Source organism: Mytilus californianus, unplaced genomic scaffold (genome assembly GCF_021869535.1).
Source record: "Mytilus californianus isolate M0D057914Y unplaced genomic scaffold, xbMytCali1.0.p SCAF_28, whole genome shotgun sequence".
NCBI lineage: Eukaryota > Metazoa > Mollusca > Bivalvia > Mytilida > Mytilidae > Mytilus > Mytilus californianus.
The window spans coordinates 2,485,246-2,506,252 of record NW_026262677.1 but is presented as its reverse complement, the minus strand read 5'-3'; the positions used below and the strand labels follow the sequence as shown (position 1 = coordinate 2,506,252).

Here is a 21,007-nt window from a genome sequence, read left to right as displayed (position 1 = left end):
TTTTGATTTGATGACTGAAAATTTTAAGCACAACATTATTATCACCTGAATTGGATGCAAGTTTTAAAAACTGTTGTGTTAAAGATTCTAAAAAAAATGCATCTTAAAAAAAGGATGTAGACATTACAGTAGAACAAGTATAAAAGTGGACAGTAAAGTCTTCAAAATAAAAGATTTGGGATGAATGATGTTAAGTGTTATTTATTATCATTATTTAACCTTGCCTGAACATATCTGAATAATAATATATACTCCCATTTACATATCTGATGCTGAACTTTCAAAATTTAAGAGGACCTCTGGCACTAGTTTTGTCTGCAACAATACAGAATACTGTTATGCCGAACATTTTTAACATATTACAAACTATAACGGCAGAGAAATCTAATAAAAAATTACCTGACAAACTACGGTAAAATAGAGAAACAATATAAACATTTAGAGACACCAAGATACAAGGTAGCTAATTCAACAGGAAAAAATGTATGAATAAACAAATAATACTGATGGATGGCAAAACTATCTGGATAAGAATACAGACCAAAAGAAAAGAGTGAAGTTTTTATATCTCAGAATAAATATGCCATAACTGTGCTTAGAAGAGAAGATACTACCTTAATCAAAATTAAAACTCTCTATGGTCTCAACACAGCATGAGAATCAAACTCTTGTCACCATGAAATAAATAAAGTGGTATGATGTATTAATACATGGCACAAAATCGCTACACATACTTGATAATGACAAAACTATCTACCAAAAGACCATAGAATGCATGGCACAAAGCCAACAATAATAAGAAAAAAACAATACAGTTTAGTGATTAGGTACTTGCTAGTTAAATGTGTAACAATACAAAAGAAACTAACGGCATAATTTCAGCTAATAACATTTAAAAAATGATTGCAGACAGTCACTAAACTATAGGTACCACCATTTAAAGAATGTGACAGGATTATATAAAAATAAGGAGATGAGGTATGATTGCCAATGAGACAACCATCCACCAAAGTTCAAATAAAGTGGATGTTAGCAATTATAGGCAACCGTATGGCCTTCAACAATGAGAAAAACACGTACCATATAGTCGGCTATAAAAGGCCCCGACATGAAAAATATGAAACAATTCAATTGAGAAAACTAGCGGCCTAATTGATAACACAACAATTTACGAAAAACGAATATGACAAACATGAACCAACGGCTACCACTGAACTACAGGCTTCTGACATGGGACAGGCACATAAAGAATATGGCGGGTGAGCGCTCAACCCTCTCCTAACCTGGGACAGTGGTGTAACAGCACAAAATTAAAATACTTTTGGATTTTTATAACTTTTAGATTTAACGTTTCCGAGTTACAGGGTTTTATTCATAAAAAAAGGGGTATTTTCCAGTTTTCAGACAATAACTAAAAAATGCTTTCAGCAGTTCTCATGAAACTTTGGTGAATTGTTTATATCTGTTGATGTAAGCTCCCTTTAGAATTTTATAAATTTTAGATTTTACATTTCTGAGTTTTGGGGTTTTATTAATGAAAAAAGGGGTGATTTTCCAGTTTTTGGACAATAACTCAAAAATGCTTTCAGCAGTTCTCATGAAACTTTGGTGAATTATTTATAGCTATTGATGTAATCTCCCTATTGATTTTTCATAAATTTCAAATATGACATTGAGAAGAAATTGAATTTTATTTGTTTATAGTCTGACAACAGATTTACTTAGTATTGCGCAACAGCACAGTGTATTGCACAACAGCAAGAAATCTTTAATTGAATATAAATTCAATTCATATAACCAATTTCAAGTTCTTTGACTACATTTATTTAGAACCTATAATATGTCAAATATTTAATTACAATCCAAATTCAGAACTGTATCAAGCTTGAATGTTGTGTCCAATTTTGCCCCAACTGTTCAGGGTTGGACCTCTGCGGTCGTATCAAGCTGCGCTCAGCGAAGCAGTTTATTATTATTCTTAAACTGTAATGGGATTGAGTATTGCATTGATTAGAAATTATTGTTTATTCATACAGAGCATTCATTTCCTAAGATATCATTTTTCCTGATAATAAAAAAATAACAATAATGAATACATTCAATGATATCTAAGTTTGTAAGAATGAGTACATTTGTAATGCATCTTGGAAAATAAGGCTGAACCAAATATGTTTTGGTGTTTTCTCACGCTTAATTGATTACATAGATATTTTAATTGAAAGATTTTTTTCTTAATTTCATGATCTATTCAGAAATTTTGAAATGGACATGCCCTTAGCCATAATTTGATCCTGAATTGAACTTTTCCTCTTATTGAAATGTTAGTTTTATCTCAAGAGTTTTAATATTTTTTCATTAACATGGGATTACAATTCACTAATAATTTCTTATTTGTAACTGTCATCATTACCAACAACCCTACATCACAAAGTAGCCAAAATAGAAATCACAGTTTTATTTATATACCATATAATAATATAGATTACTTTGCATTATACATTCCAGTGTGTCAATTTATTACCTTAGTGTTTAATAATAAGTATAGCAGCGTGTTTAACATGTGCCCTTTTCCACACATACTTGTAAATTTCCATAATAAATTGATTTTAACTAAACCTTTCATTGTGCATTATTACTTATTTTCTGCAGTTGGAATTCACGCTTGGAGTGAATTTATCTTAAATTTGAAAATGAAAGAAAAAGTTTGTTTATTTAATATACATTTGTAAAATGAATGTCTGGCCTCTCTCTCAGACTTAAATGTAAATCTGTCTTCCCCAATACATTTTGAGCTTCCATAACTTTTTATCTTATCTAGAAAAATATAAAAATGTTATTACTGGATGTCAAAAATACATCAAATTGAATAAATTTTTCAGTATATATAAATTCAGGATTTATGTGATGATGATATTATTATTTAACTTTACCCTGGGCCAACTACACACCATTGTGTATAAATGTTGTACTGATGTATAGAAATACCCTGGTGTGTTATGTTACTCTTAGGTAAAGATATACCCTGGTCTATCTCCTGGTCTCTAGGCTAGTCAAATATAATTGTCTATTTAATTTCCCTGAATATGATATGTAACTATGGAAGTTCAGTGTTTGAGCTGGACTCATCTTGTGAAAGCTTATGAAGCATTCATGTATTGTATGTACAATGTATATATATATATATATATATATATATATATAATCGAAATATGAATCGTTGGTGTCCGTTTATATGTAAAATTGGTACCTTTGGGGTAATAAAATCTTTGGGGTAATTGAAAAAAATTAGCCCAAAGGTCTGTGCTAATTTCGACCCTTAATAATGATGCTATCATTTTGTGGTTTTGATATGTTATACAGCTAGTTGATATCTCCCAAAAACGCGTCCAAACATTTTAATCGGACAACTATTTGAATAATTATCGATTTTTGAAGTATGACCATCTGAAAAGTGCATATCTAGCTGGAGTTATAAACGGGCGTTTGGGCTAATTCGCCTTTTTTTGTTTTCCACCAAAAACACTAATATATATCACATATATTATTATTTAAGCATAGTGGTGGGAACTTTCTGCAGTTTTCTGTTAATTTTTACCAAGAAATTGTGAGAAATAGAAAAATTATTCGACATATATAAGAGTAGCATGTCTGAAATTTCATATATATATTCATTCGAAGATCTAATTCGGAACACCTTTGGTCTCATTCGCTTCGATTAAATAGGACAAAATGGCAGCTTGCAGGTAATGATCTGTTTAAAAGCGTTCCGTTTTCTTTCAACTGTTTTTTTAACGTTTTGTTTCAGATAGATGTAGTTTTTATTCAATTGAAGAAAGAAGTGTTTTTTTTTGTTTTACATTGATTCGTAACTCATGCATGTCATGTAACTTATAAATTGTTTTCGATTGCTTCTGTTCTGTCGGATAATCATAATAGCCTCCTTCAACAAGTCGAAGATTCTGCTATATATATAAGATTTGTTTTCTAACAAGTACCGTTTACGGGAAAAGACGTTTGTTAAGTAAGGTGCTGAGATCCAGTGAAACTATATATACGTGTACTAGTGAAATTTGAGCTTTAAAAATTGGCTATTAAAACAGTTGGAGCCTCCAAGGCTCTAGTGGTCTGACACTAGGGCCTTGAAGGCATCTGGTGTCTGCCTGTGGGATGTTTGGTGGTAGAGCATTCCAGTCTCTTATGATCTGTGGTATGAAGGACATCTTATGTGCATCAATACGCAAGAGTGGTACTTGGTATGCTTTTGGATGTATGTTTATTCCTTGGCGCAAAAATGATGTGAGTCACCTTCTTTAGATATTTCAAACATGTTACTGTCATTTTTGTAAAACATGACAAGTCTGGTTGCCTTTCTTCGTTGTTATAGGGGTTTCCATTCTAGGGGGTTCATCATGTCTGTGACACTAGCAGTTGTCACATACCTTGCAGCCCTTCTTTGTTCTTTTTGTAGATGGAGTCTTTTGTGGCTGGGTCCCATACAGTTGTGGCGTATTCAAGTTGCGGTCTTACTAATCCTATATACGCTTGTCTCTTGACTTTTGTAGATGCTATTCTGTTTCTCCTCAAAAATCCAAGTGTTTTATTTGCTGTATCTGTCATTTTGGTGTACATATTATGTTGGTTCCATTTTAGGTTGTTTTGTTTCTCCTCAAAAATCCAAGTGTTTTATTTGCTGTATCTGTTATTTGGTGTACATATTATGTTGGTTCCATTTTAGGTTGTTTTGTATGGATAGACCTAAGTATTTTGCAGCCTGTACTTCTTCCAACTTGTGGCTGTGTAGATGGTATGTTGATTTGATAGGTGTCTTTCTGTTTGTTACCCTAAAGCATGTTAAGATCTAGAGTTAGACACTGCATCTGTCGGGATGAAATTGCATACACCATGATCGTTCAAATCTTGCTAGTGTGTAGTGTTTCCCCCAGGCATGTTTAGCATGGATAGAGGCCATGCCCTTTTTATGTCCTAATGAATGACGCCATGCCGCCTTTTCACTTCTTTGGATAACACCATGGTCTCGTAAATGATTGAATACAAGAAAGTGGATGTATAAAGTCCAGAATTGGCTTGGGTGTGTTTCTCTACTTATTTCTTCTTTATTATTTTCACTTGATGATATTTATTTCGATATCATAATTCTCCTCAATCCGGATTGAATGATTAAAAGATCAATTCATATGGTGATTCAAATCTTTCAAAAATGTGAACTAGTAAAAATGATCATACTTATTTGAACAAAAAGTTTGTAATAAAATTGAGAATGGAAATGGGGAATGTGTCAAAGAGACAACAACCCGCCCATAGAGCAGAAAACAGCCGAAGACCACCAATGGGTCTTCAATGCAGCGAGAAACTTCCGCACCCGGAGGCGTCCTTCATCTGGCCCCTAAACAAATAAGTATACTAGTTCAGTGAGAATGGACGTCATACTAAACTCCAAATTATACACAGGAAACTAAAATTAAATATGATACAAGACTAACAAAGGCCAGAGGCTCCTGACTTGGGACAGGCGCAAAAATGCGGCGAGGTTAAACATGTTTTTTGAGATCTCAACCCTCCCCCTATACCTCTAGCCAATGTAGAAAAAACAAACGCACAACAGTACGCACAGTAAAACTCAGTATAAGAGAAGTCTGAGTCCGATGTCAGAATAGGAAACAAAAGAAAATAAACAAAATGACAATAATACATAAATAACAACAGACTACTAGCAGTTACTGACATGCCAGCTCCAGACCTCAATTAAACTGATTGAAAGATTATGTCTTCATCATATGAATATCAGGCACAATCCCTCCTGTTAGGGGTTTAGTATCATACCGTCATAAAATATATGAGAAGAACATAACAAAACATAAGCATTTCTCAGTACCGCCGATTATCAATTTCACCTGCTTTATTATAGATCGACATTGTTTTACACTGTTTAATAAACAAAATCGATGGAAACACTAAATTCTTTGAATCGATTTTGACAAGACGCCATTTTGTGAAAAGATTTTAAACTGATCCTTGGACTAATTTCCTTGTAATGCATTCAAAAATAGTAAACCGGAAGTAAACTTATTTTTCTTAGTATAAGCCTCCTTTAATTAGGAGCACCTCCATACATGCCATATGGAGTTTTACCTTAACTTTAAAATTTTAAGAAAAAAAATTATCCAACATATGTAAGCTAACTTCTTAAAAGCTTTATATTTTAGAAGCTAGAAGACCTGGATGCTTCATACTTTGTATACAGATGCCTTATGTTACGAAGTTTCCGTCTGTCATATGTCCATTGTCCTTGACCTCATTTTCATGGTTCAGTGACTACTTGAAAAAAAAAGTCAACATTTTTTGTAATGTTAATTTCTTTCTTATTATGAGTAATAGGATAACTATATTTAGTATGTGTGTACCTTGCAAGGTCCTCATGCCCGTCAGACAATTTTCATTTGACCATGTTGACCTCGACCTCATTTCATGGATCAGTGAACAAGGTTAAGTTTTCGTGGTCAAGTCCATATATCAGATACTATAAGCAGTAGGTCTACTATATTTGGTATATGGAATGATTGTAAGGTTTACATGTCCAACTGGTAGGTGTCAACTGACCTTGACCTCATTTTCATGGTTCAGTGGTCAAAGTTAAGTTTTTGAGTTTTGGTCTTTTTTTCTAATACTATATGCAATAGGTCAACTATAAATGGTGTATGGAAATATTTTATGATGTACATGTTATTCTCACAGGTTTTATTTGACCTTGACCTCATTTTAACGGTTCATTTCTCAGTGTTAAGTTTTTGTGTTTTGGTCTGTTTTTCTTCAACTATAAGCAATAGATCAACTATATTTGATGTATGGAAGGATTGTAAGGTGTATATGTCTGTCTGGCAGGTATCATCTGACCTTGACCTCATTTTCATGGTTCATTGGTCGATGTTAAGTTTTCATGATTAAGTTTGTTTCTTAGATACTATAAGCAATAGGTCAACTATATTTAATGCCGAAATTGATTGTAAGGTGTACATGTCTGTCTGGCATGGTTCATCTGACCTTGACCTCATAATCATGGTTCATTGGTCAATGTTAAGTTTTCTTGTTTAAGACTGTTTCTTAGAAACAATAAGCAATAGGTCAACTATGTTTGGTTTATTGAATGATTGTAAGGTGTACATGTATTTCTCGTTTGGTTTATCTGACCTTGACCTCATTTTCTTGGATCATGTTAAGTTTATGTGTTACTTGTAGTAAAGCTTTGTATTTAGGACTATCAACATAAAATCAATGGTTAGTAAAGAAGGCGAGACATTTCAGCGTGTGCACTCTTGTGTGTGATAGGGGAAACACTAAGTGTGTCTAAGTCAGCTTGAAATATTTTTCCATGTTTTGATGTTATTGTTAGATACATGTAGGCTATGGTATCATCTGCAAACAGGCGAACTGTAGCATTTAAGTCTTTCTGCAGGTTGTTGAAGTAATATAAAAAGAGGCTTGGTCCAAGGACTGAGCCTTGGGGTACCCCTGAATCTTCAGGGACTGATGTTGAGTTGCTTTCTTCTAGTACGACAGTTGTGTTCTCCCATTTAGCCAGTTCTTTATCCACATATTGGTGTTACCTCTAATTCCATAAGCTTGTAGTTTGTGTACAAGTAAGCTAGGGTTTACCTTGTCGAAGGCCTTGGTGAAATCCCTTATCAATACATCAGTTTGCTGTCCCACATTCATGTTTGCTAAATCATATATAAACTCAATGAGTTCGATTTCACAGGATCTGCCTTCCCTAAAGCCATATTGTAGCTCATAGAGAATATTGTTTTTCTCACGATCATGACGATGGGACATAATTGATGTGACTATTATGTGCTCCATAAGTTTAAAGTTGTTAAGGTCTCTATTATTGTTATGTTCAAATAGGTACACAATAGTTAGATTACAAGTTCTGTCACTTTAGCAGAAAACTAACCATCATAATTTCCAGTAAGGTGCAATAATTGAAACGTGTTATAGTTATACATTGAGGGATAGGTGTGCCTGGATAAGAAACCCTGGAGGCAGGAGGTGTTTATCCAGACACACCATATCCTGAACTATATAACTACAATGTAAATTACACCTGATGTTAAACCATAAATTTGTTTTCATTGCACATTAAATGCAAAAGAACAGATAGTACTTTTATTAACATGATAAAACCATGATTAATATAATTTTTTAGATAATCCCCCAATATCATGATGAATATAGTAGCCTTACTTTGACAATTCTTATTCAGACTTTGACAAGTGAGTAGATTTTACAAATGTAAATATTGCCATTTTACATATTCCCATGCTTCATTTTCGAAATCGTCCATATTCCTGCATCTTTAAAGGGGGACTGGACCGTAATCCTTAGCTAGCGAAGATGGTACTCCTGTTTCTGATTTGATTTTACACACAAAGGTAACGTAATAAGATCATAAATATATATAAACACAAAAAGATGTGGTATGATTGCCAATGAGACAATTCTCCATTCAAGACCCAAAGCAGTGAACATAATTAATTTATAGGTCAGAGTGCGGCCTTCAATGTAGAGCCTTGACTCACACCGCAATGTAAGCTATAAATGGCCCCAAAAAATACTAATGTGAAACAATTCAGACAGGATTTAAATATAAAAACAATAAACGAAAAACAAATAGTACACTCAGTAACACATTTTTGTAAGAAGCGACAACCACTAAAATTGCAGGCTCCTGACTTTGGACAGGTACATATAGTATATCTGCAGGCAGCAGCGAGGTTAAATGTATTTGCTGGATCCAAACCCTCTCTTTAACCTGGGACAGTGGTGTCACAGCACAACAAAATAAACATTTAAAACTCTTTTGAAATGGGTTTAATCAGATGCATGGTTCAGATCAATACAACAGCGTCTGCATGAAAAAGTCAATGAAAAAATGATATTTACTAACATGACTAAGGGAGCTACCATTTGATTTTTATGGGGGGGGGGGGGGGGCTAGGATGAAATTTGAAAAAAAGGCAGGACAGGAGTTTTGAGTTAAAAAAAAAGGCAGGATGAGCAACTTGGCAAAAAAAAAAGGCAGGATGACAATTTATGTAAAAAAAATCAGTATAAACATGATAAACTAATGAAAAAAAGGCAGGACCGAATAGAGTGAAAAATAAAAAGGCAGGACAGAGATTACAACTAAAAGAAAATGCAGGACAAAATATTTCATCCGAGCCCCCCTATAAAAATCAAATGGTAGCTCCCTAAAGGTAGGGTTTGAACTGGGTTATAGGGCGACAATAGAAAAATAAAATCTTATAATATAATAGGGTGCTTTTCAGGGGGCTTAAATGTTTTCAGAACTTAATAGTTTAATACAAGAAAGTTGAAGAATCAAAGTGTTGATTTTGGACTTCATTTTATAATCATCTGCCGATCTGGCAGGAAACCATTCATCAGAGAAGTATTGCAACCAATACTTCTCTGATGAATGGTTTCCTGCCAGATGATTATAAACACAAAATTATGCCTTTATATAGATATAAGAAGATGTGGTATGAGTGCCAATGAGACAACTCTCCATTCAAGTCAAAATTTAAAAAATTAAACCATTATAGGTCAAAGTACAGTCTTCAACACGGAGCCTTGGCTCACACCGAACAGTAAGCTATAAAGGGCCCCAAAAATTACTAGTGTAAAACCATTCAAACGGGAAAACCAACGGTCTAATCTATATAAAAAACGAGAAACACTTATGAACCACATCAACAAACGACAACTACTGAACATCAGATTCCTGACTTTATGCCTTTTTCACACAGAAAAAAAAAGATATGCAGAATAAATCAAGTCCTGTATTTCTATGCAGAAAAAAATGTCAATTACGTCAATCAAAGATCTTTCTTTTGGTTTTATTCAAAGCAGTATATGGCTTCAAACTTTACACAAAGGTGGCTATTTGATTCACTTCTGTTTTATTCAGATTTTTTTCCAGAACCATTATTAACTTTTCACATGGTACTGGCATTTTGCATGTTCCATAGAATGACTACACCAGATATGTTTATTAAAAAGCTGTCACACATGTTGTGTGCAATACACAGTTTTTTGGTGGTCTGCGATTTTTTCACACAAAATACATTTTTGTACATGTAGAAGTCATGAAGAGTATACCCTTTCAATTATCTGCATTCAAAAGAATAAGTACATGTAAATTTGTCACAGTGTATATATATTCAGTACGCTTCCTTTCCAATTCAAAACCTGGTAACGCTTACTTTCCGATTCTGCAAACTCCTTCTTTCCAATTTTGGCAAAGAAAACTACAGACACTGTAAAATGGTAGTTGCTTCAATCCTTGAAAAATTGATAAAATACCAATTTTCCTGCATGAACATGATGAAGTTATTGTTTACAGAACTAAACATATAACCAGGTACATGTTTGCATAATTTATTGCTACTTCAAATTATAAATGAAAGTGTTTCATGTGCACAAAAACTGTTTCTTCTTGTACTTTGAGAAATTTGCGTTCGTATATTTCTATCACGTCGGCAGCAGCGTCCGAAGATTGGTTTCCGGACAATAACTTTAATGTAATGGATCTGACTGAAACTTAATCAAAAGGTTTAATACCACAAAAGGAAGGTTGGGATTGTTTTTGGGGTTGATGGTCCCAACCGTTTAGGAATTAGGGGCCCAAAACATGCATTTTTCTAGTTTCCGGACAATAACTTGTGTATGAGTTTTTTGATTGCCCTGAAAACTATATTTGGTGTATGGAAATATTTTATGAGTTACATGTCAGTCTCGCCGGTTTTATTTGACCTTGACCTCATGTTCATGGTTCATTGCTCAGTGTTAAGTTTTTGTTTTTTGGTCTGTTTTTCTAATACTATAAGCAATAGGTCAACCATATTTTTGTATGGAAGGATTGCAAGCTGAACATGTCTGCCTGGCATGGTTCATCTGACCTTGACCTCATTTTCATAGTTCATTGGTCAATGTTTGGTTTTCTTGGTTAAGTCTATCTTAGAAACTATAAGCAATAGGTCAACTATATTTAGTGTATTGAATTATTGTAAGGTGTACATGTATTTCTTGTTTGGTTTATATGACCTTGACCTCATTTTCTTGGATCATGTTAAGTTTATGTGATAGTTGTAGTAAAGCTTTTTATATTTAGGACTATCAGCATAATATCAATGATAAGTGAAGAAGGCGAGACATTTCAGCATGTGCACTCTTGTTATTATTTAAATATTTATTAATAACTGGTTTTAAGATAAATAGACTATCTGAAGTTCTATTAGTCTTTCTGAATCCAAATTGTGATGGATTCATTTTATCTTCAAAAATTATTATCAGTCTGTTATTTATGATACAATTAAATATATCTTACTGAAACAATTCATTAAGGAGATACCCTATAATTAGCTGGATCAAGTACATCTCCCTGTTTAAAAATAGGTATTATAGATGATTAATTTCACTCGTCTTGATAAATTGAACTATCTAGTATAAGATTAGATCATTTTGCTAATGTGGTTAACATCACTTGGCTACTGTGTTTTATTATTTCATAACAAATTAAGTCTGGGTCAGTCGTTTTACCATTCTTTAATGATTTTATTTTTTATTATGCCCCCGCCGTAGCGGTGGGGGCATTAAGTTTTACCCTTGTCCGTCTGTACGTACGTACGTATGTACGTACGTCCGTCCCATAATTGGTTTCCGTTCTCTAACTTAAGTTTGCCTCAACCAAATGTTATGAAACTTATACACAATGCTTATTACCACAAAACACAGATCAAGTTTGAATTTTGGTGGCGTCACTTTAACCATTCTAGAGTTATGCCCCTTTATAAATGGAAAAATTGCAAAATTTTTATTTTCTTCTAAATATCAAGTTATTTTTAAAATTGGAGTTATCTTCCTTTGTTCATGATTATAGTTGAATCAACTACAATCAATGCTTTATACAATGCAATGTTTAATTTTGACTTCCACTGATAAAACACAGATCAAGTTGAATTTGGGTAGTGTCACTTTAACCATTATTGAGTTATGCCCCTTTATAAATCGAAAGATTGCAAAATTTTTAGTTTCCATTCTGTAACTTAAGTTTGCCTCTACCAAACATTATGAAACCTATACACAATATTCATTACCACAAAACTAAGATCAAGTACAAATTTTTTGTTTCCGTTTTCTAACTTTAGTTTGCCTCAACCAAATATTATGAAACTTATACACAATGATTATTACTACATAATACAGATTAAGTACGAAATTTGGTGGCGTCACTTTTACCATTCTTGAGTTATGTCCCTTTATAAACATAAAAATTGCTGAATTTTTAGTTTCTGTTCTCTTCTTAAGTTAGCCTCAACCAAATGTTATGAGACTTACACACAATGCTTATTACCACAAAATTTTTGGGTAGCGTCACTTTTACTGTTCGTCAGTTATGTCCCTTTATAACTATATGATATGCAAGCCGGGGGCATCATCTGTGTCCACATGTGGACACTATCCACATTTATTTCAGATAATTTAATCATGTTAATAGGGTTATCTGATTGTTTTTCTATTAATTTTTGTTCTCTGCTTTCTCACTCTTCTTTAGATATTTAATTTTTATACGCCCGTTTACGGGACGTATTATGGTATACCGTTGTCCGTCTGTCTGTCCGTGGTCAACATGTCAGACAATAACTCAAAAACGCTTTGACCAGTTTGTATTAAACTTTGCTGAATTGTATATATCTATTGATGTGAGCTGCCTTTTAATTTTTATAAATTTCAGATTTTACGTTTCCAAGTTATGGGGTTGTATTCATTAAAAAAGGAGGGATTTCCCAGTTTTCGGACACTAACTCAAAAACGCTTTGAGTAGTTTTCATGAAATTTTGCTGAATAGTTTATATCTATTGACATGACTTCCCTTTTGATTTTTATAAATTTTAGATTGTACGTTTCCAAGTTATGGGGTTGTATTCATTAAAAAAGGGGAATTTCCCACTTTTCGGACAATAACTCAAAAACGCTTTGAACAGTTTTCATGAAACTTTGCTGAATTGTTTATATCTATTGATGTGACATCCCTTTTGATTTTTATAAATTTCAGATTTTACGTTGCTGATTTATGGGGTTGTATTCATTAAATAAGGGGGGATTTCCCAGTTTTCTGTCAATAACTCAAAAATGATTTGCGCAGTAATTTTTTTCATAAATTTCTGTTATGTGTGGAACTTTATTCGTTGAAACAATTTATTTAGCTAATTTTTTGTTTATAGTCTGACAACAGATTTACTAAGTATTGCGCAACAGCACAGTGTTTTGCACAACAGCAAGAAATCTTTAATTGAATATTAATTCAATTCATATAACCAATTTCAAGTTCTTTGACTACATTTTATTCAGAAACCTATAATATGTCAAATATTTAATTACAATCCAAATTCAGACCTGTATCAAGCTTGAATATTGTGTCCATTTTTGGCCCAACTGTTCAGGGTTGTCCTCTGCAGGCGTATCCAGCTGTGCTCAGCAAAGCAGTTTATTGAATTTTTAATCTATTCTATCTGGTTCTGCTTGCGTTTTAAAGTGTTTAGCGAGCACATTAAGGTAAAAAAGTGATGAATCATTAGATTGTGTTTATTTTTTATACGACCGCAAAAATTAAAAAAATTTTGGTCGTATATTGGTATCACATTGTCATCGTCGTCAGTGTCATCCAAAGACAGATGGCTTCCAGATAATAACTTTAGTATAAGTAAATAGAAATCAATAAAATTTTAACACAAGGTTTATAACCACTAAAGGAAGGTTGGGATTGATTTTGGGGGTTATGGTCCCAACTGTTTAGGAATTAGGGGCCAAAAAAGGGGCCCAAATAAGCATTTTTGTAGTTTCCAGACAATAACTTGTGTTAAAGTGTATGAATCTCTCTGAAATTATACCACAAGTTTCCATACTACAAAGGGATGGTTAGGATTGACTTTGGGGGGTTATGGCTCAAACCATTTAGGAATTAGGGGCAAAAAAAGGGGAAAAACAAGGGTTTTTCTGGTTAAAGGACAATTGAGACAATTTAAAAGCAGTGTAAGGGAGGTAATCCAAATCAAAATCCAAATCAATTTAGATAACAATGTTTGATTACCTCCCTTACACTGCTTGTAAATTATGTATTAAGAAATGATGATTGTCTGAGATACTGACCATAACTTGAGGGAAAGAATTATTTTTTTGAATAAGGGAAAGGGGGAGGTGAAAAAAATTGGAGGGGGACAATTTTTCTCATTTCAGATGTTCAGATTTCAGAAATTAAAAGAAAATTTCTTCAAATATTTTTTTTTGGGGGGTTAATATTCAACAGCATAGTGTATTGCACAAACGCCAAAAAACGGGGTAAAAAAATTTTTTTTTTTGGGGGGGGGTTGTTAATTCGCATAGTGTATTGCACAAAAGCAAAAAATTGAATATAAATTCAAATCATATAACCAATTTGAAGTTCTTTGACTACAGTTATTCTGTGTCAGAAACCTGTATTATGTGTCAAAAATTTAATTACAATCCAAATTCAGACCTGTATCAAGCGTGAATATTGTGTCCATTTTGGCCCCAACTTTTCAGGGTTGGACATCTGCGGTCGTATCCAGCTGCGCTCAGCGAAGCAATTTATTATTTATGTTTTATAATATTCCTAAATTCCTTACCTTCTGATGGAGACAGATTTTTAAGTTTCTTTAATATGTTCTGTTTATATTATACTGCTTTCATTTAAATCTATAAGTCTTTTTTCAGTAGTTTACTTTAATAAAAAAAATTTCAATTTCTAGTTTTGGTTGAAGGGAGATAATTTCAGTTTTTTTGCCCTACCTACGATAGTAGAGGGGCATTATGTTTTTTTCCGTCTGTTGGGTCTGTTTGTTCGACCTTCTGTCCCGCTTCTGGTAAAAGTTTTTGGTCAAGGTAGTTTTTGATGAAGTTGAAGTCCAATCAACTTGAAACTTAGAACACATGTTCCCTATATATGATATGGTCTTTCTAATTTAATGCCAAATAAGACATGTAAGGGTTTTGACCCCAATTTCACGGTTCACTGAACATAGAAAATGAAAGTGCGAGTGGGACATCCTTGTACTCTTAACTCATTCTTGTTTACTTATCTTTTGGACAGTTTTTCTTAATTCCAAATATTCGTTATCTGTCCATGGTCCTTTATTTTTTTCTTTGCCTTTTTAAAGCAATTTTGTATCATACACTTTTCTGATAAGTTAAGTATAAATATTACATATTGCATTATTAGCAAGATTTATTCCATCTGATGTTTTCTCAAATTTGTTTGTTTAAAACCTAGCTATTTCTTCATATATATATACATTGTATCTGGTTTATCCAGTTCTATTTCCAATATTTTTTTTAGAAATTTTAGTCCATTTATAATTGAACTTTTGTTTTATATATTTGTTTTGATGTTTACTCATCTGAAGATAACATTTTATGTAAGTTATCAATTGACAATGGTCTGAGAATGGTGATGGATCTCTGACTTTAAAATATTTCACTGAAGAGAGTAGACTCATAATTGCAACTGCATAAGCTACAACACTACAACCTTTTGTATTGAAACGTATTATATTTCCCAGAATGTCTCCTATGAATCAAAGAAAAAAGACCCAAAAGTCAATTTTTAGGTCACCTGGCTGAAAAAAGCAATTTGAGCTTATGTCATCACTTGTCGTCTGTCGTAGTCCTCATCCTTTATTATTTCAAAGATCTTCTCCTCTGAAACTACTGGGCCATAAAAGCCTCTAGTTTGGTTGCCCATGGCCAAAATTGCCAATTTAAAGAAAATGTTCAGTTACAGTCATCATCTTGTCAATCCCAACAACATTGACATGCTGGCTTGCTGCACCTTCATTACATGTACATATTTATGAATTCTGTTTACCCAGTTGTTGCTCAATGAAAATTTATACTGACTCAAAATGATGACGATTAAATTATTTTTATACGACCGCAAAAAAATTATGCGGTCCTATATTGGTAAGACGTTGGCGTCGTCGTTGTCGTCCGAAGACACATTGGTTTTCGCACTCTAACTTGAGTTTAAGTGAATGGATCTCTATGAAATTTTACCATAAGGTTCAATACCACAAAAGGAAGGTGGGGGATTGATTTTGGGGGTTATGGTACCAACAGTTAAGGAATTAGGGGCCAAAAAGGGGCCAAAAATAAGCATTTTTGTAACTTCCAGACATAACTTGTGTGTTAGTGTATGGATCTCTCTGACATTGTACCACAAGGTTCCATATCACAAAGGGAATGCTGGGATTGATTTTGGGGGTAATTGCCTCCAAATTTTTGGAATTAGGGGCCAAAAAGGGGCAAAAAACAAGCATTTTTCTAGTTTCATGACAATAACTTGTGTGTAAGCATATGGATCTCTCTGACATTGTACCACAAGGTTCCATATCACAAAGGGAATGCTGGAATTCAGTTTAGGGGTAATTGCCCTAAACGTTTAGGAATTTGGGGCCAAAAAACAAGCATTTTTCTAGTTTCCAGACAATAACTTGTGTTCAAGTGTATGGATCTCTCTGAAATTGTACTGCAAGGTACCATACCACAAAGGGAAGGCTGGGATTGATTTTTGGGGTAATTCCTTCAAAATTTTAGGAATTAGGGGCCATAAAGGGGCAAAATAACAAGCATTTTTCTAGTTTCAGGACAAAAACTTGTGTGTAAGTGTATAGATCTTTATGAAATTGTACTGCAAGGTTCCATATCACAAAGGGAAAGCTGGGTTTGAGTTTGGGGGTAATTGCCCTAAACGTTTAGGAATTTGGGGCCAAAAAGGGGCCAAAAAACAAGCAATTTTTTAGTTTCAAGACAATAACTTGTGTTTAAGTGTACTGATCTCTCTGAAATTGTACTGCAAGGTACCATACCACAAAGGGAAGGCTGGGATTGAGTTTGGGGGTGATGAATCATAAGGGGGTTCAAAAAATTTGTGGGGGGGATTTTTTTTTCCTTTTTTTTCTTTAAAATTTTCCATTTTAAATTGGTTATTTCTGGTTTATATATAAAAGCAAATAATAATGATATGGTTTGAATAGGTAAATTAAATTTTTTTAAGTTCTTAGACCACATTCATTCTGTGTCAGAAACCTACGCTGTGTCAAATATTTAATTACAATCCAAATTCAGTGCTGTATCAGTCAGGGGACTTATTGAAATAAGTGATTTTTAAATCACTTATTTAAGTAGCAAATTCGAAGTTTTGTCACAAATTGTGATTTTGTAGTTTTACGAAAAATTTTAAACATAGGTTTAGATAATATCTTTTCATTAGTAAAATTGAAAAAAATGAACTTTTTGTTTCTTTTAAGCAGCAAGAATTATGCCTTTGATGCAATCATTTAGCTGCAAATTCTATTTTAGTTGAAAAAATGCTATAAAAATGGCTTTACATAATTAACTGATACTTTTTTAACAGATTTTTCCCAGCAGTGGGAGTATTTTTCCTGTAAAATTCAAGGTTTCATCTTATAGATTATGTACTAAAATTCTACTGTTCGCGATCAAAATTTCACTGTTGTTGAAATTAGTGGGGGTTATTAAAAAAATTATACTTAAAGAAGTGATTTTTTGGAAGGAAATTGAGGTATGATACTTAAACAAGTGATTTTATGTCATTACATGTGCATTATCCTAGATTTAGTACAAGGTCATCACCTGACATGACCCTGTCATCCTATCAACACAGATTTTGGTTCTGATAATTTTAGCAACATAATTAGTCCCTGGATCATTAGTATTCTATATTTAAAGCTACAATAAAATTAAATCACTTAGTCTAGTGATTAATTTGTACTACTTAAATGGGTGATTATTAAAGAAAGACAACTCTTACTTCCAACCTTTATGGACATAATGTTACTTGAATCAGTGATTTAGAAAATCACTCATTTAAGAAAGTCCCCTGACTGATCAAGCTTGAATGTTGTGTCCATACTTGCCCCAACTGTTCAGGGTTCAACCTCTGCAGTCGTATCAAGCTGCACCCCAGCTGTGCATTTTATTATTAACATGATTTCCAGGGTCGATTCGAGTTCTCTCCCCAGGCAAACATACATTGTATACATAGGCTGTTGCCAAAGTAGGGCAGTTAACCTGATGGCCCTGCACAGACCTAAGCATTGCATCCAAAGTTTCTAGTTGTTGATATTTTCAGTTTTTATACAATTGCAAAAAAATGTGTTTGTTTATTGCTATCACGTCGTAGGTAGCGTCCAACGACACATTTGGTTTCCAATAATTTAAGTTAAAAGTAATGAACCTCTATGAAATTTTACCACAAGGTTCAATACCACAAAAGGAAGGTTGGGATTGATTTTAGGTATTGTGGTCCTAACTGTTTAGGAATTCGGGGCCCAACAAGCGTTTTTTTTCCTAGTTTCTTGACAATACAATGTAACTTACAAATGTATGTATCTAGGTGCATGGATCTCTCTGAAATTATACCCCAAAAGGAAGATAGGGATTAATTTTGGGTATGATTGTCCCAATGGGTTTAGGAATTAGGAGCCAAAAAAGCATTTTTCTAGTTTCCTGACAATAAGCTGTGTATAAGTGCATGGATCTCTATGAAATTATACCCTAAGGTTCCAATCCACAAAGGGAAGCTTGGGTTGACTTTGAGGGTTATTGCCCAAACCATTTAGAAAAAAGGGTAAAAAAAGGGTGAAACAAGGTTTTTCTTGTTAATGGACAATTACTTAAGCAGTAGTCTATGGAATACTATGAAATTAAACCGCAAGATTCCATACCACAAAGGGAAACTTGGGTTTGACTTTGGGGGTTATGGCTCTAACCAATCAGGAGAAAGGGGCAGTGCAGAAAGATAGAAGGGAAAAAAAGTTTTTTTCCGGTTTTTGGACAGTTATTTAAGTATTAGTTGATGGATCTCTATGAAATTGTACCACAAGGTTACATACCACACATGGAAATTTTGGGTCCATTTTGATGGTGAGCGCATTAACTACCTTGTGGCCAAAAACAAGACAAGTATGGAAATGGGGAATGTTTCAAAGAGACAATTTACATGCATAATATTTCATTGAAATTTAGGTTCACCTGTTAAAGCTGAAAGTTACAAACAAAAGAGTCCTGTCAGACGAATTTTTAGATGATCAAAGGCAGCTAAATATAGAAATGATTGAACTTTCAATGACAGAGTTAGAAATCTCGTGCTGAACTACTGTAGCCATACACATGATACATGTACATCAAAAGACCTTTCTGTCAGATATTTATTTCCAAAAGAAGATATAAAGGTATTTGTTGTCCAAAGTAGGCAGAAGTTTGAAATGTATGGGGTAGATGATTTTTATTATGCCCCTGCCGAAGTGGAGGGGGCATTAAGTTTTACCCTTGTCCGTCTGTCCATACGTCCCAAAATTGGTTTCCATTCTCTAACTAAAGTTTGCCTCAACCAAATGTTATCAAACTTATACACAATGCTTAAGCTTATTACCACAAAACACAGATCAATTTTGAATTTTAGTGGTGTCACTTTAACCGTTCTAGAGTTATGCCCCTTTATAAATGGAAAAATTGCAAAATTTTTATTTTCTTCTAAACATCAAGTATACGTTATTCTAATACCAGGAAATTGATTTACAGGAAACTTTACCATCTAACGACGTTACGTTAGCCTGCTATACTGTGTAACGTTAGCCTGTTACACCATTGCACTTTAGCGTTGTATACCATGGCACTTCAGCGCAGACCATCACACTTTAGAGTACCAAGCCCTTTAGCGTCCTACACATATAATGCCTAATTTTAAGCAAAATCTTTTAACAAGACAAAAAATTTGTGCTACCATTACTATGGTATATTTTTGAGACTTTTTCAGTGTACCAGGGTTCGATTCCCTGCCTAGGAAATCATCATAATGCTGGTGCAAAGTGGGCAAATCTCCTAGTGGCCCCGCACTGATGAAAGTCTCTTACATTTTCTTTATTGTTTTTTGAATGATACATGCAAATTGATTACAAAAAAAAATGTAGATGTACATGTAGATATAAATGTGAATGAAAAGAAGGATACCCTACAAAAAAACCCCAAAAAAGAATTTTATTGATAATGCATGCAATTGTATATAAATTTGACATACTACCATACATGTATGTCATGCATGGTAGAAAAATATATATTTTTGACATGGTAATAATTTGGCCTCAAACATCACGGATGAAAACTATTTGTTGATATGCACATCTGGTGCAGCAAAATTGGTATTTTAACATTATTCCCTACATTGACAAGGATTTTACATATAAATGCTATACCATTTGTTCACATTTAAGGTTGATGTAAACAAAGCAAAGAAAATTGAACAGATGACAAGAAGACAAAGTGTTAGTTTGAAATGATTTTAAGCCAGGGAATCAAGGTTAACAGCATCTAGATTTGGAGAAATTTGCAAGGCAACATGAAGGAGAAACACCGCCAATCTTTGCGAGTCTTGCTGGAAGGAATATTTTTTTCAACACAAGCAACACTTCATGGGAAAAACTATGAAAAGAAGGCTTTAAATGCCTTTGAATCAAAATCAAAACTGAAAACTTCTGCATGTTGTTTGTTTAATTTGTTTGTATTGATTATCCCTATTTAGGTGCAACACCGGATGCCATTGTTGGTGATGATGCACTAGTTGAGATTAAATGTCCTTTCAAGTAACGGAATAAAAAAATTAAACCTAGGGAGTATTTTCATTTCTTGACTTATGATGACAATGGCAATACTGTGTTTAAAAAATTAAGCATTTATTTTTATGGAATTCAAGGTCAATTGTTTGTCTCTAAAAGAAAGTTATGCTATTTTGTTATTAATGGTACATTTTGTGATCTCTTTGTTCAAGAAATTACCATTGATAATACTTACTGTGAGTCATGTCTTGTTCCAAAATTAGAAGTGTTTTACAACA

At 33.5% G+C, this 21,007-nt stretch overlaps 1 long non-coding RNA gene across 1 annotated transcript; it reads left to right on the top strand.

Annotated features, from left to right (window-relative positions):
* Nucleotides 1–3,685: 3,685 nt before the first annotated feature.
* On the top strand, nt 3,686–20,782 carry LOC127732820 (uncharacterized). Its single transcript, XR_007996445.1, has 2 exons — nt 3,686–3,743; nt 20,388–20,782. It is a non-coding gene; the product is annotated as an uncharacterized LOC127732820 (long non-coding RNA).
* Nucleotides 20,783–21,007: the final 225 nt, after the last annotated feature.